The sequence below is a fragment of the Coenobita brevimanus genome, chromosome 5 (genome assembly GCF_032717465.1).
Source record: "Coenobita brevimanus isolate Jiangsu-jjx chromosome 5, ASM3271746v2, whole genome shotgun sequence".
Classification (NCBI taxonomy): Eukaryota; Metazoa; Arthropoda; class Malacostraca; order Decapoda; family Coenobitidae; genus Coenobita; species Coenobita brevimanus.
Genome location: NC_136958.1, coordinates 37,491,162 through 37,508,675, shown reverse-complemented (window position 1 = coordinate 37,508,675; position 17,514 = coordinate 37,491,162). Strand labels below are relative to the sequence as shown.

At 41.8% G+C, this 17,514-nt stretch overlaps 1 pseudogene; it reads left to right on the top strand.

Moving 5' to 3' along the window:
- Positions 1-15,966: 15,966 nt before the first annotated feature.
- LOC145399497 (5S ribosomal RNA) lies at positions 15,967-16,085 on the top strand (annotated as a pseudogene).
- The last annotated feature ends 1,429 nt before the right edge of the window (positions 16,086-17,514 follow it).

The window sequence follows — 17,514 nt, the reverse complement described above, 5'->3', positions numbered from 1 at the left end:
AAACCCCAACCATCCCTTGGATATAAACCTTCACCGGCTCAATCCCACTGGGGCGCCGTAATTACCCACTAAACCACCAGGCGCCAATATTTGGTAGTAAATGGTTTCCTGGTGTACTGAAAACCATTTGGCCTGTCCCTCATTGTAGAGTCACCCACAGGCAGAAGGAAGAGGAAAGAATGAAGGAAAGAAAGACAGAAGAGGGAGTGTAAAGTCACCCGTAGGCAAAAGGACGAGGAAAGAATGAAGGAAAGAAAGACAAGAGAGGATGGAAGGAAAAAAGGATGGAGGAGAGGAAAGGACAGACACCCGAGGGCAGCACCACATCGAGTGAGTGGATCGTGAGCGCCCCCATCTACCACAAGGGGTATTAACACTTACGGTATAATCATCTATCAACACCATGATTGACTCCTCTTCGGCGCAAGCATGGGTACCTTTCATCATGGCAGCGAATACGTCTCCCTCATCCCTGAAGAGATCTCGTTTTTCCACAAGCCTTCTCATAATCGGGAGTTCCGGATCTCTCAAGGCTTCTTCTAAAGAATTGCCTTTTCCAGTTGTGGCCAGTCTAAAGGGAAAAAATAGCGCTGTCTTTAGTATTATCATAAAATCACTTTCTGTATTAAACGGAAATACTGGAATAATGAAGGAACAGCACATGGGTTAAGTTGTTGATTTTATTTACCTGAAGTCACTGTTAGCCAGCTGGTGCAGAGTTCGTATTCTTGGAGGATAAGAGGGTCTGGTGAGGATAGCCACCAGGTTGCTGGTGTACGAGGTACTGATCACCACGCAGCAAAGTAACCACACAGCCAGAAACATCCTAAGCCCTAGGTCCTGCGGCACTCCTGAGAGACTCTGTGACAACGTAACCCGCACCAGAGACAGCCATGTGATGGTCAGCCCGCCAGGCATCATCCACTCCTGTTGTTAATCAAGTGTTAATAAGCGTGTGACTTTAAAGACTGCTGTAAAGAGAAAAAGTTTATGTGCAAATGACTTAAAGTGACATGTTCCTTACCTGGAGTAATATAAATGATACTCCAACTGCCAGACAAACTAGGAGAGAACCCCACAGCAGGACACTAAAGGGTCGATAGATGTTCATCCATTCTGGTAGTGGCTGCGGTGCTCTTAGGCCAATGATGTAATTGTTTTCAGAAAAGTAGGGTGAAACATCAAAGCTTGTCACACGGTCAAGGGAGTAAAAATAACAGTGGACAGTAAAGTTTTTTTCTCTCCGATATACCATTCCCAACAGTCCATCCCAAGAACCATTTACATTTGTTCCCCATTTCCCATCTGGAGGTTCCAGTGAAGTGGTGAACGTGAAGTTCAGTGCTGATGATAGTGCCTTGAGAATTTCCACTACGATACCGGCAGGATCATTGTTAACAGACTTTCTTACATATATATCATTAGTTAGCCAAGTAGCCAGTTGAAAGTTGTATCCATCAAAGGATGGGAACCTGTCTAGGAAGAGTGAGTGAAAGTGGGTGAAGTGGTGTGTGTGCCAGTGGCCAAGGAGGCTTGGCGTGGATGAGGAGAAGGGCAGGAGAGTATAGACATGGGCCCTCCCCTGCGCCTCTCCGGTCATCAGCACCAGCCTCTCCACATCGCTGAATACGTCGTCACTCAAGATGGAGGCGTCATGGCCCGGCGCCAGGCTCAGCAACAGCAAGTTAGTGGGCTTCCAGTGACGCCACAGTGACTGTAGCAGCTCTGGTTTGTGTGTGAGGAAGAGCACAATATGGAGCAAGGAGGTGACTGGCGGCCACCAACTCTGCTGTACACCCAGACTCATAGTGATGTGTGGCGTGTGGCGCACCTCCTTTACACCCATTATTTTGAGTTGGACATCTTGTGGGAGGTCGGGGTCAAGGTGTAGCACCAGCGACCTGCCTCTCGCCGGCCCAGACACCACCTCACCCAACACACCCACCTGCCTCTCCCACACACTCTCACCACAGGCCAAACCACTCACGATATTGCCATCTAACATAATATTCTTCACCATCATCATTGCCACAAGTATCTTCCATGTGCAAGTATTGCTAGTCTTCATTTTAGTTGGAACGTCCCAGCAGCCACGTACCATACTGATGACTGCCTAAGATCCCCCTCTGTGTTTGCAAGGCCTTCTTGTTTGCGTAATTGATCAGGTAGTGCATGGAGAGTTTGGAGGTATTGCATTATTCTATAGTTCGTTCAAGGTCAGCAGTCTAGTTTTGTAACCTTCTAACCGCTTGATTTTTTTCGCCTTTAAGTTAAATAACCTGGTGTTTGAAATAATTGTGCAACCAAGTGCTGACCACGTGGAGAAAAGGTCACCAAGAATACTAATCAGCCCGATGAGTGAGAGAAATTGCAGCTGAGAAATTCGTCTGATTTTAAAGTCTATTTTTACAACTTTATTTTTATTATCTATCGTAATTATTTTTTTCACTGTTATTTATTTTATTATTTATTTTATTATTTCTTTCCTCCATCACTATTACATCGTCTATCGTTTTTTTTTTTTTTTCACTACCACCACTACTATTTTATTATCTTTGCGTTTTCTGAGAATGTGGGAGTCACAGCGGCACCTAAGAAATAATCTTCAGAATAATCTTCAGTGCATAATTTAACGTCTATGTACAAGAAGAAGATACTGGGGTGCAACGTCCAAATAAATCGCCAGGGAAGAGGTGCTAGGAAATATTCAATGCCACTTCCAGTACGACCACAAGACGCCAGGTGATTGAAGAGTCACGTGCCGTGAGCGTATTGCCCTCTATAATCTTGGCGGTTGCTGAAGCTCCCTAACACCTCTTCCTTACCTATTTATTTCTTGATACGGTTAGCTAATATCATTTTGTACGTTACTAATGCAAAGTACTTTAATATTAGAATGATTTAAGCGACACAGAAGAGGATGACAAGGTGTAATAAGTAAAATAAATCGCTTAGCAAGTGGTGTTACGGAGCTTCCTTAACAGACAAGAATACTGTCCCATTCCATTAACCTCTTCACTACGAGGATGTCTTACTAATTTTATTCTTGCAACCTGCAGATCACTTTTCTTAAACTTAGAGAGGTTCATCTTGTACTGAAGGGGTTAAGAAAGACTGCATCTCTCCCATTACTTCGAATTTCATCTGAGATTTTTTTTTAGGCTCCTCCATAAGAGTTTTTCTGTTTTTTAATCTCTGCCTGGAGATGGCAAAAAGATTAAGAAAGAAAATCTGAGTGGAGTGATTTGGAGACCACATCTGACCGGGGCGGCTTAACCCACTAGGCCACTAGGCACCTCTTGGTAATTATAAGGCCATAGAATCCATAGCATATTCCATGGAGTATTTCTTGAAGTATGAAAGCCTGGTGAGGATTTTTATTTATATTTATCTTTTCTTCCCACCTACTAGCGACGGTGCATGCATAATTCCTCAGCTTGATGATATAATGGAGAGAACAGGTAGTTTCCTCAGTGAAGAAAATACATATAACATGTCTATTCCGTAATGAAGAAAACATATTTGCCTTCTAATAAATGTTGCGGTTCACTTGCCTATTAGTGCAACATTAAATTATATAAAATCAGTATGTTCTATAGAATAAACATTAAAAGCATCTGCATTGCGTAAATTTCGATGCGGGATACGAAATCATCGGAGAGAGAGAGAGGGGGGGAGGGGAAGAAACTTCAAAAGGAAATGTAGTTAACATGTCTTCTCCATCTCCGCTGCATTTTCTCTGCAAAAAGGCAGACCAAGGCAGAGGTCCAGCCAAGACAGAGAGTGTAGAAGGCTCCCTCCAGGTGCTCCAGAGACAAAGGAACCGCTGAACTCTCCTGCTCTGCCTCCCGTCCACCTCCACCACCAAACTCGCTCATCTCAACCTGTGCACATATAACATTTATCTCATTAGCGGAAACAATTACCAAAATCTCGTAGAGGTATCGTTAAGCTTGCTCACAAATACGGTTAGAGGTCCCTTAAAAATTATTATGGGAAACCAGATTAAGTCAAGAAAAAATTGTTAAGTCTTTTTAAAGAAATGTAAAAGTATTTATTGAATTAAGAAAAATATCTAGATCTAGTTATAAAATAGCTACAAAAGCAACTCTAGTACCAGACTCTACAACACAAAAAAGACCTCTCTCTCTCTCTCTCTCTCTCTCTGTGTTACTTTACTTATTCTACAACTTTTTTAGTGTGCCAATGATTATAACTTGAAATACAGGTAGAACACTGGTACTCCCATGCACCTTATCCAGATGCTTACAGGTGAAGTACATAACTCCTGAACTGAAGTATCCTCGAACCAGACATAGGCTACATTGTGCCTTTCCCTCTCTCTCTCTCTCTATGTATATATAGCCACACGCCCTAATCCCGCAAGGGGTGGCCACAAACACATCGTCCCCATGTCGCCTTGTTCCTTGCCATTTCGATGCCCTGCCCCAAGTTACACCCTCCTGTCTCATATACCTCTGCACTCCATTTTTCCATCTCAACCTCTGCCTCTCTCTCCCTTTCCCCCTCTCCACCTCACTTACAACCTCCTCGTTAATTTCTGTCTCCATCTGCTCCACGTGGCCAAACCATATAGCGTATTTCTCCCAAAGCATTCTATCACATCCACAGCCACATCCACGCCACAACCCCCATTCACTTAGGTGCAGCGCCCATCCAATCACTCTGTGTAGCGCCACTCCAAGGTTACTCAGCACCGAATAACAAACCAAATGATTTCCTGTAGACCAGGAAATCATTTAATGTAGTGGCTGGTAACCATATAACCAATCCAATCGTGTTCCCCAAGTGTCAAAAAGTGGCTTGGAGGAGGATTAGTGCCCCTCCCCGGAAAACAACTAACTAAAAAGACAAACAATATTCCTTGTCCCTTTCAGCTTCCCATAATCAAGGGGTTATGAAAGAAAAACATAATAAAGGAGAGAATGTTTCATTCTCGTACTAAAAATATATTGTTGATGAGATGCAACGACGTCCTCCTATGGCAGAGATAAATAAGATTTTTAGAGCTTGTCTATACTGTCAGTTACTACATGTGCTGGTTGAGCTTGCAAAGTATGGGGACGTAGCACAGAATTGAACACCGCCATTACTATACTCATTTTACTCTAACTTGGCCTAAAATTGCACACCACCTTGAATGGTGGGTTGTGACAATAGCTTAACACGACTACATGGTTCTGGTCACGAGGTAGTGCTGTAGAAAGTATGTAGAGCCGTAATATTGTCTCTTTCTATCACTGACCTACTTGAAATAAGCTCCATAGGGACGAAAATCTGGAATAGATTGGAGTTAAGAAAAAAAAAAAAAAGTATATTCAGCGTGCGGTAGACAAACGGGCAAGAAGTTCATCGCTCCCATATACGAGTCAGTGACAAACTGCCAAACTGATGTGTTTTTTGGCTACTGGAATGGTAATAAGGAACGCGGAAAGCGGACTGCATGAATTAAAAAGTGTAGGGGCTGCCATGTGTTTATAGATGTTTCGTTTTGCTTCCTGTTATGAAAATAATTAAAATTAAATACAGTACAATCTAACACAAGATTTCGTATTTCAAATATGAAGAACCTAGCACTGAGTGCAGTATATGTACATATATTAAATATCATAACAACTACATACACCACAGATCGCCCTCTAACCATTTCAGAATCCCTCACCTCAAACCAGTGCTGGACGAGACCTGAGCAAACCAACTGCTTGATCCCTTGGTTAATCTTCTGTTTCCACGGCGTATGAAGCGGGAAGTACCAGGAGCAGTAGGTTGGAAACAGCTCCTCTCTCAGTGTGTAAAATCTGCCCTGCTGCAAAGTAATGATACTGAACCGAAGATTCGGCCATGTCAAATTTTCTTTATCATACTCTTCGTGCACATCATTATCACTTGTGATTATTATAAAACTGTTAATGACAGCCATCTGTATGAAGCAAGTAAGCAGAAGGAGAAGCATTCTATCACATATTTATTGACAGGGGGCAAGTAAGCAGAAGAAGCTGCCTGTCACATGGTTATTTATAAGAGGTACAGTTATATCTAATATTACCTTCTGGACTTTCGCCTCAAAAAATGTTTTCACTTCGCCGTAAGCATGGCAACCTCTCAACATGGCATTTGTAGCATCTTCAGAAGAAGGAAAGTAGTCAGTCTTCTCCCTGATTCGTCTCAGCACTGGGTTTTCCGTCTTTCTGAGGGGCTCATGCAAGTACCCGCCATTTGAAATAACGGCCAGTCTTTGGGGGAGAAAATCGTTTAAATAATTACATTAAGATAATTCACTGAGTTTACATTTTTGCTCACTTGCTGATCCGATCAATATATATATACATATATATATATATATATATAAAGAGAGAGAGAGTGCGAGAGAGTTATGGATAGATAGACTGCTTGATTGTGTGTGTGTGTGTGTGTGTGTGTGTGTATTATTGACAAACATACCTGAAGTGACTGTCAGCCAGGTGGTTTAGGGTCTGAAGCCGTGGAGGGTACGAGGGACGGGTGAGGATAGCCACCAAGTTGCTGGTGTAGGCAGCAGTGATCACCAGGCAGCTAAGGATTCACACACCCATAAAGATTCTTTGAATCGCCTCCTTTGATACTCTGGGTACACCCTGACTCAGTGTTGCTCGTAGCAGACATAACCAGGTGGTGGTCAAGCCTCCAGGCCACATCCAGTCCTGTGTTATATTATATATTCAGTGTTGCCGCATTTATGATTTTCTTGTAAAAGTCAACAAATACGAGCTAGTGTACCAAATGGATATTGATGCTTACCTGAATTAACGTAAATATTATTGCCACTGCCAGACAGGCAAAGAGGATACTCCACAACAATAAGCTGAAAGATCGATAAATATTCATCCATTTTGCCATTGGCTGAGGCATTTGCAGACCAATTAAATAACTGTCTTCAAACCAAGGAAATGAAGCGTCAAAATCAGCTACTCGCTCCACAGACTGAAACATACAGTTTATTGTAAAATTACTTTCTCTACGATGAACCATCCCCAGCAATCCGACCCAGGAGTCATTTTCTCTTGCTCCCCATTTCAGATCTGGAGGCTCTGTCGTCATTGTGTAGGTGAAGTTAAGAGCTGCAGACAGGGTTCTGATCATTTGTATAGACACTTCTCTAGGGGTGGACTGAGTGGAGCTTATGAAAGATATAAAAGCATATTCTTCCATCCAAGTTGCCAATTGAAAGTTGTATCCATCAAAGGACGGGAACCTGTCTATGAAGAGTGAGTGGAAGTGGGTGACGTGGTGTGTGTGCCAGTGGCCGAGGAGACGTGGTGTTAGTGAGGAGAAGGGCAGGAGAGTATAGACACGGGGCCGCCCCTGTGCCTCTCCGGTGATCAGCACCAGCCTCTCCACGCCGTTGAATACATCGTCACTCAAGATGGAGGCGTCATGGCCCGGCGCCAGGCTCAGCAACAGCAGGTTAGTGGGCTTCCAGTGACGCCACAGTGACTGTAGCAGCTCTGGTTTGTGTGTGAGGAAGAGCACAATATGGAGCAAGGAGGTGACTGGCGGCCACCAACTCTGCTCCACACCCAGACTCATAGTGAGGTGTGGCGTGTGGCGTACCTCCTTTACACACATTACATTGAGTTGGACATCTTGTGGGAGGTCGGGGTCAAGGTGCAGCACCAGCGACCTGCCTCTCGCCGGCCCGGACACCACCTCACTCAGCACACCCAACTGCCTCTCCCACACACTCTCACCACAGGCCAAACCACGCGCGATATGACAGTCCACAATGATATTCCTCACCATCATCATAGCCACAAGTATCTTCCGTAAGCAAGTGTTTTTAGTCTTCATTTTCGTCAGAACGTCCCAGCAACCACGCGCCATGCAGCAGACTGCCTTAGATCCCCACAGTGTTTGAATGTCTTCTTTGTCTTATTGATCAGCTCGTGCGTGGTGAGTGTTTGGGGGTGTTGCATTATTCGAACCTATCAATGTGTTTATGATCATTAATCTATTCTTGTTTGACTTGGTTACCAGTCAATTTTACCTTCAGTCTTACTACACATGGCCATCATCTGAGCTGAAAGAAATGTACTGCTTATGGCAGATGAGAGTGAGGTAAAACGACTGTAATTAAGGGAACGATTTTGAAGTATCAGCATTATCACCCTATTAATATCCCTGGTGTTACGGAACAGAGAAAGATAATGTACACTTTAAGTGAGAATACTAAAAATCACTACTGTCCCGTAAAGTTCCAGGTTCAAAACAAAAGAGTTAGGTAAAATTACAAGTTAAAGTTTAATGCTCAAATTAACAACAAAACATTCAGGACTCATAAGGATAATGTAATGGCAAAAAACAGGTTAAATATATGGTTAACTGCAATAGCCCCTATTAACACGAAATTAGCATGAGTAAATTTATCTAAGTCAGCCCTGATAAAATGACAATACACTGGATAATGCTCAGTTAATGCAAGATAACTTATTACAGATACAAACTATTATTAACAATTGGCTGACATAAAACCTCACACCAATCACAAAAACCTTACTAGGCCTAAGAATTAACACCTTATGCTACACAGTACAAGAAAAAATGCAATATCACTTATACTCAAATTACACAGCTGCTAGATGGCTGGAGACTTCCTGAGCACTCACAATAATAACAACTGTACAAGGGAGGACAGAGATGTGAACAAAATGAGGAGTAGATCTAAGTGGCAATTAAAGCAGAGACTGAGCTCATTATATAGGGGCCGGCAGAGCTTGATACAACTTGTAAGAAGGACGCGCAAATGAAGCCATGGGGACAAAGAGTTGACAATCCTGCTCTGAACAACAGAAAGAACGACTTATTTTATTATAAGGGTAGAAGGGGGGAGTGAGGTAGAACACGCTCGTGATCAAACATGCAGCATACTGTACGTTAGAATTACACAAAGGATGATGAAATCATAGGCTATGTAACACCTCCCCACAAAGAAAAAGAAATTTACAAAGGAAATTTCTTATTACTCTAAAACAATCTGTCTAAAGTCTAGATAAGCAATCTGCAATAACATTTTCTTTCCCCATGACATGTTGTATGTCTAATGAATACTCCTGAAGAAGCAGACTCCATCTTGTCAATCTCTGATTTTTATCTTTAAACTTACTAAGGAATGTCAGTGGGTTATGATCGGTATAAATGAATATGGGGTCAAAACCAGAACACAAATAAAATGAAAAATGCTGTAAACCCAAAATCAAGGCCAAAAGCTCTTTCTCAATAGTTGAGTAGTTCTTTTGAGGTGGAGTGAACTTCTTACTGTAATAAGATACAGGGTGTTCAATACCCTGATCATCCTCTTGCAGCAAAACAGCCCCAGCTCCTGTATCACTTGCATCAACAGCCATCTTAAAAGGCTTAGCAAAATTTGGAGTAGCGAGCACTGGCTGACTTAATAGGATAGCTTTAAGTTTGCTGAAAGAGGATTCACAGTTATCGGTCCAGACAAATTTAACTCCCTTTTTCAGTAGGTCTGTAAGTGGTGATACAAGAATTGAAAAGTTAAGAACAAATCTCCGGTAATAACCTACCATTCCCAAAAATCTTTGTAGCTCTTTCCTACTTTTAGGTCTGGGAAGATCACTTATAACCTGAACCTTAGCTGCTGGTGGTGCAACATGTCCATCACCAATTACGTACCCAAGGTACTGAACTTTAGCTTGACCAAACTCACACTTTGACAAATTAGCTACAAGATTAGCCTGAACCAAACGCTCAAGAAATTTACTGACATGGCATAGGTGATCTTTCCAGTTGTCACTGAAGATTAATACATCATCAATATAAACAACACACCTTGCCAAATCCTCTGTTACAACATTCATGAGCTTCTGAAATGTGGCTGGTGCATTCTTCATACTATATGGCATTACAGAACATGCAAAAGTCTTTCCTAATGTTACAAAACATGAAATCTCCCTAGCACGTTCAGTCATAGGTACTTGCCAGTATCCCTTTAACAAATCAAACTTACTTATGTACCTAGCCTTTCCGATCTTGTCTATGCAATCTTCCACACGAGGGAGAGGGTAAGTGTCTGTTTTGGTTATCTGATTAACACGTCTGTAGTCGATGCAAAGCCGCTGTGACCCACCTGGCTTAGGGACTAGAGTGACAGAAATCCACTCGCTCTAACAGGGTTCAATCATCTTCTGGTCCAACAGGTAGCCAAGCTCCTTCTGGATGTGAGGAACTTTCACTGGGTTCACACGGTAAGGAGGCAGTTTAATTGGCTTTGCGTCTCCAACATCGACATCATGCATCAACACAGTGGTTCTTCCTGGAGTGGCACGGAACACTTGCGGGTACTCCTGCAGTAATGCCGAAAACTCCTGCCTTTCCTCGGGAGGTAGATGAGAAAGCTTAGTCTGGAGATCATTCATGATACCAGGATTCTTCCCCAAACTATCACTCAGGCTCATGCTGCATGGGAGAACTTCACTTGCAGACTCGGGTGAAACAACTACAGTGCAGACTGGGTTATTTTCGTCCCGCCTGTGATATAACTTTAGCATGTTGATGTGACAAAGTTGCTTGTTCTTTCTACGATCTGGTGTGGCGATGACATAGTTGACATCACTGAGTTTCTTCTCCACGAAATAAGGACCACTAAACTTGGCTTGAAGAGGTTGCCCATGCACTGGTAGCAGAATCAAAACCTGATCTCCTGGCTGAAAGTGGCGTAACCTGGACTTCTTATCATACCAAGTCTTCATCTTCTCCTGAGCAGCTCCTAAATTCTCTCTCGCCAGCTGTAAAGCAGTGGACAGCCGTTCTTTGAACTTCATCACATACTCCAGCAGGTTGGCGTCATCTTCCTCCGACAGCCAGCATTCCTTGAGTAACTTAAGGGGTCCTCTTACTTCATGGCCAAACAGTAGTTCAAAAGGTGAGAAGCCCAGTGATTCATTTGGAGATTCTCTTGCGGCAAACACAACGAATGGAAGACCTTTATCCCAGTCTTTCTGATGTTCCAAACAGTATTTCTTGAGCATCGATTTGAGTGTTTGATGATATCTCTCCAACGCTCCTTGGGTCTGGGGATGGTAAGCTGAAGACGTGATCTGGGTGATGCCCAACTCTTTCAGAGACTGCTTGAAAACATTTGACATGAAATTACTTCCCCTGTCTGACTGTACCTCCTTGGGCAGAGCAAACTTTGTGAAGAACCCCAGCATTTCCTTAACCACGTTCTTTGCTGAGATATTTCTAAGTGGAATGGCTTCAGGATAACGAGTAGCCATATCAATCAGGGTCAACACATAAGAAAATCCTGAAGAAGTCTTAGGAAGAGGGCCCACAATATCCACCAACACACGGGTGAAAGGCGCCTCAAAAGGAGGAATGGGAACTAGAGGTGCAACCCTTTCGGTCTGATTACACTTCCCCACAACTTGACAGGTGTGACAAGACTTACAATACCAGGAAACATCCCTGAAGATACCTGGCCAGTAGAAGTGTTTCAAAATGCGTGCCACAGTCTTCCTCACTCCAAGGTGTCCTGCCAAACTGGAATCATGAGCCACTCTAATGATATCCTGCCTACAAACACGAGGGATGACAACTTGATGTACAACCTCCCATTCACAGTCGGCTGATGCTGTTGGGGGTCTCCACTTCCTCATAAGTACTCCTGACTTTATATAATAACAAGTAGAAGCACCAGGTGACTCTTCCTCACTGCAAGCAGAGTTAGCTAGACCTTTCAACTCAGGGTCAGCAACCTGCAACTCAACCAACTCTTGACGAGACAAATTATCAACACTACGGGGTACTGCCTCATCTGGTGAGTGGTCCAAATTAGCAAGAAAAGTGTCAGCTAGGATAACATCATCATCATCATCATTATCCTTTAAGTCACCAATAACTTTAGACTTAGCCCTAGTGACAGCACATGCAGGGACATCACAGTCCTGGGCCGCAGCCACTGGCTCACCAGACAACTGAGGAGCTGGACACACTTGACTTCCACCAATATCATTTCCAAGTAAGAAAGTTACACCTGACATTGGGAGTGTCACAACCAACCCAACCATAACGGAACCATTAACAAAACCAGACTCTAAATTCACTCTGCACAGAGGGACAGAGAAGTAATTATTCCCTACACCCTGTAAGATTACAGTTTCATCAGAGGAATTAACATTAGAGCCTAGAACACTGGTCAGCATAAGGGATTGGCAAGCACCTGTATCACGATATATTTTAACTGATTTCCTGTCATTACTGTCCAGAGGACTGACAAAACCATCAGACAGGAAATTAGCACATGAACTCCTGAGAGTGTCACCCATGTTACTGCTCAAAAGAGGAGCTTCATCATAAGAATTTAATTTACCCCTCAAAGCAGGTTCAGTTAACTCAGTTAAAGAATTCTGGGAACTCTCAAGAGTGGACACTAGACTAATTGACTGAATATTCAAAGACTCCTTTTTGTTCACATCACGCTGTCTCCTGAAACATTTCTCCGTAGTATGACCAAGCTTACTACAATAAGTACATTTGCTTTTCTGAAATCTAGAGGTGAAGCTGGTATTTACTTCCTGAGAAACATCATCTTTATTCTCTTTCCTGTTACCTGTACTCTGAGTAGAGGCAACGTACTTACTCTCAGCTTTCCTTTTTGCTTTAGAATATCTCTTGTGAGTGACAACATATTCATCAGCTAAAACTGCAGCATCAGACAAATTATCTATTCTTCTCATATCAAGATATAGGCTTGCATCTTTATAAATACACCTTTTGAAGTTCTCCAGCAAAATCATCTGCTTAAATTTGTCAAAATCAGAACCCACATTCTTAGAATTTAACCACTGCTCTAACAGATCTTCTTTGATTTTTGCATACTCAACATGGGATTGCTTATCTTGCTTGTAAGTTGTCCTAAATTTTACTGTATAGGCTTCAGGAACAAGCTCATAGGCCTTAAGAATCAAGCTCTTAACTACATCATAATTATCAGATTGATCCTGAGGGAAAGATGCATAAGTTACTTGAGCTTTACCGGTGAGAACAGTTTGAAGGAGTACTGGCCAATACTTTTTTGGCCAATTAAAACCTGTGGCTACCCTCTCAAACAACTGAAAATACTTTGTTAAATCAGATTCATTAAAAGGAGGGACAAGTTTAACATTATTAGCCACATCAAAATCATCAGAGCTAGATGATCCAGTTCCACATTGTTTCATGCGATACTCATGGTCTGCCTGAATCCTAGCAAGTTGAACTTGTGCGTGAAACTCAGCGTCCTTAGCACGGGCCTCCTGCAGGGTTAGCTGTAACTTAGCTAATTCAATCTGCGTTTGCTCATTTGGAGGAGTTACATTGAACAAGCTTTCATTAATCATGTCAACAATTTGATCTTTAGAATGATGACAGCGAACAGCAATTCCCAATTGTTGAGCAACAAGCTTAAGTTCACTCTTTGTTCTGTTTTCTACATCCAACACTGTTTGCACATTTGACAAAAAATCTTTGGCTTCATCAAGCGTAGTAATAGTAGACATCATGAATAAATCACAGTCACAAAATATCAAGCAATATCCTTATGATAATATCCTGAATATCCTGATAAGAGGTCGCCAAATTTATGTTACGGAACAGCGAAAGATAATGTACACTTTAAGTGAGAATACTAAAAATCACTACTGTCCCGTAAAGTTCCAGGTTCAAAACAAAAGAGTTAGGTAAAATTACATGTTAAAGTTTAATGCTCAAACTAACAACAAAACATTCAGGACTCATAAGGATAATGTAATGGCAAAAAACAGGTTAAATATATGGTTAACTGCAATAGCCTCTATTAACACGAAATTAGCATGAGTAAATTTATCTAAGTCAGCCCTGATAAAATGACAATACACTGGATAATGCTCAGTTAATGCAAGATAACTTATTACAGATACAAACTATTATTAACAATTGGCTGACATAAAACCTCACAGCAATCACAAAAACCTTACTAGGCCTAAGAAATAACACCTTATGCTACACAGTACAGGAAAAAATGCAATATCACTTATACTCAAATTACACAGCTGCTAGATGGCTGGAGACTTCCTGAGCACTCGCAATAATAACAACTGTACAAGGGAGGACAGAGATGTGAACAAAATGAGGAGTAGATCTAAGTGGCAATTAAAGCAGAGACTGAGCTCATTATATAGGGGTCGGCAGAGCTTGATACAACTTGTAAGAAGGACTCGCAAATGAAGCCATGGGGACAAAGAGTTGACAATCCTGCTCTGAACAACAGAAAGAACGACTAACTTTACTATAAGGGTAGAAGGGGGGAGTGAGGTAGAACACGCTCGTGATCAAACACGCAGCATACTGTACGTTAGAGTTACACAAGGGATGATGAAATCATAGGCTATGTAACACTGGTCACAAGATGGAGTTGAGTAAGAAACAGAAAAGCAGACCTATCAATCAGTGTGTCCAGTGAAGCAGAACACACAGCCATGCGCCAATCATGCAAGCCATCAAATTAATTGCTCCACATTTTAAGTGAATGGGAATAATGCATGATTCCGCAAGACATACAGTATTTACTATTATGGAGAATATAAAAACTGATGGACACAGTTTTTTATATGTGGTTTTAGCAGTGAAAAATACAGTTGAGCATCACATTTCATGGTAAGGAGGACGAAGATGAATAAGAAACTTTTTAACACACACACACACACACACACACACACACACACACACACACACACACACACACACACACACACACACACACATTAAATCGGATATTATAAACTTAACTTTTCATCGTCGAGACAACGTTAGCATTCAATTCCAGTTGATGACACACAAATTTATCAAGCTGAAACTGCCAACACTGATACCACTGACCCTCTCTTGATCAGGAAAACTCAAGTCTTCTGTGTCGGTTCAAGACAGACGATTTTATTCAGCCGAGAGTGAGTAACAGAAGTCAGAGAATTACTGCTTGTGATTATAGATGGAGAGAGAAAGATAAAAAAAAAATCTAAATAGATGGTTAAATGTTCACACCCGGCCACCAGGCATGTCACTGTAGTTCTAAGGACATAGAATCACCATCATATTTCTTGGAGTATAAAAACCTGGTGAGGATTTATATTTTTATTTATCTATTATCTCTCTACAGGTAATGGTGTATGCACAGATCCTGAGCTTTATGACATAATGAAAGAACATGTATAAACATGAATGAAGAAAATATGTCTTTTCATAAAAGCTGCAGCTCAGTATACAGCATATATATATATATATATATATATATATATATATATATATATATATATATATATATATATATATATATATATATATATATATATATATATATATATCAGCACAAAATCAAGTAAAATCGGACAATTGCGCACATATGTACATTTTCCGAAGGGAATCTACATTCAAGTCATCTGCATTGCATAAATTTCAATGCAGGAGACGAAATATCAGAGAGAGAAAGAGTGATCGGGAGGGTGGGGGTAGGCGGTGAGGGAAGGAAGAAGGGAAACTTCAAAAAAGAAATGTAGTTATCGTGTCTTCTTCATCGTCGCTTCATATTCTCTGCAACAAGACAGACCAGCGCGGAGGTCCAGCCAAGGCAGAGAGTCTAGAAGGCTCCCTCCAGGTGCTCCAGAGATACAGGAACAGCTGAACTCTGCTGCGCTGCTTCCCGTCCACCTCCACCACCAAACTCGGTCATCTCAACCTACGTACATATAACATTTACCTCATAAGCGGAATGAAATACCAAAAACAAATAGATTAACTGTTAAGCTTGCTAGCAAATTGGCTTATGGGTCCCTTAAAAATTGTTATGGGAAACCAGAGAGAGTCTTGCATAAGAGCTCTCTGTAAATGACTGTACGAATATTTACTGAGTAAAGATAAATATCTAGATCTAGTTATAGAATCCATACCACGTTGAGTACACCGCTTCCCGTCCGATCAGCGAAGTTAAGCAACGTTGGGTCTGGTTAGTACTTGGATGGGTGACCGCCTGGGAACACCAGATGCTGTTGGCATCCCTACGTGTCATGTGGGGTTGGTGGAGGATTAGTGCCCCTCCCTGTAAAACAATTAACTCTAAGCCCTTGGCCACCCTGTCTGGGATACATGGCGTCTGGCAATGAATGAATGAAAATAGTTATAGAATAGCTACAAAGGCATTTCTTGTACCAGGCCCTGTAACACTTAGAACCACTGTCTTTCTGGCTTAGGTGATTATGTAACATTCTCTCTCTCTCTCTCTCTCTCTTTGCTTTGTACTTTGCTTATTATTCCTTTAAATGCTTTTGTGTTCCTCTGGTTATAATTCCTTAAGTACAGATAGAACACTGGTGCTCCCATGGTCATTCTTCAGCTGGTTTCGATGAAGTACATAACTCTTAAACTAAAGTATCCCCGAACCAGACATGTCCTGTGCATTTCTGTCCATCTCTCAATCTATAGCCAGACTCCCTAATCCCGTAAAGGGTGGCCTCAAACAAATCGCCTCCATGCCTCCCTGTCCCCTACCATTTTGATGTCCTCTCCGTAACTTACACCCCCGTCTCTTATATACCTCTTCACTTCTTCCCTACATCTCGTCCTCGGCCTACCCCTCCCTCACCCCCTTTCCACCTCACTCACATAAATTCTTCTCGTCAGTGTTTCGCTCTCTCTCTCTATCTCTCTCCATCCATTCCCCATGGCAAAACCATTTTAGTGTAATTCTCCTAAAGCTTTTTATCTTATCCACATTCAAATCACAACCCTCACTCACTTCGGTGGGAGCGCCTATCGACTCACTCGGTGTAGTGCCACTCCAGTGTACTCTGCAATGAATAACAAACCAAATGATTTCCAGAAAGCCAGGAAATCATTTAATACACTGGGTGGTAACCATAAAACCAGCCCATATTGTTCACTGTGTGTCAACAAGTGGCTTCGCGGAGGGTTTGTGCCCCTCCCCGGGTCAAGTAAGTAAGAAATACTGAGGTGGTGAAGGTGGGTTTGCAGATATGCCGTCCATATGCTTCAGCCCTGCAGTTAGGTGATATATTTTTATTTTGTACTTGGTACTTTCAGACGACTTTGTTCATCTTAAGAGGGACTTTTAACATTAGATGGATAGATATAAGCTTCATTAACATTTTTTAAAAGAAGCCTGTAATGAACTGAATTCTTTAGTCTGCGAACAATAATAATAAAACAGAAAATTTTTCATCGGATCGGAAATGTTTAGCCATATTCATCTGCAGGGAGTGAAACTCCTTAATTTTTTACGTTTGTTTTTGTATGTCCTATGATGTTAGAGCAATCAGCCTGCTCCCTACATTACAGGGTGTTGTCGGCAACGAAAAACAGAGGCTAGACACATTGTATATTTACTGCGTGCTTCAGAAATCATAGTCAAAATTTGTAGTCCTGCTTTCCCTTTTCTGATTCAATCCCTTTGAATCTGTGCTGAGA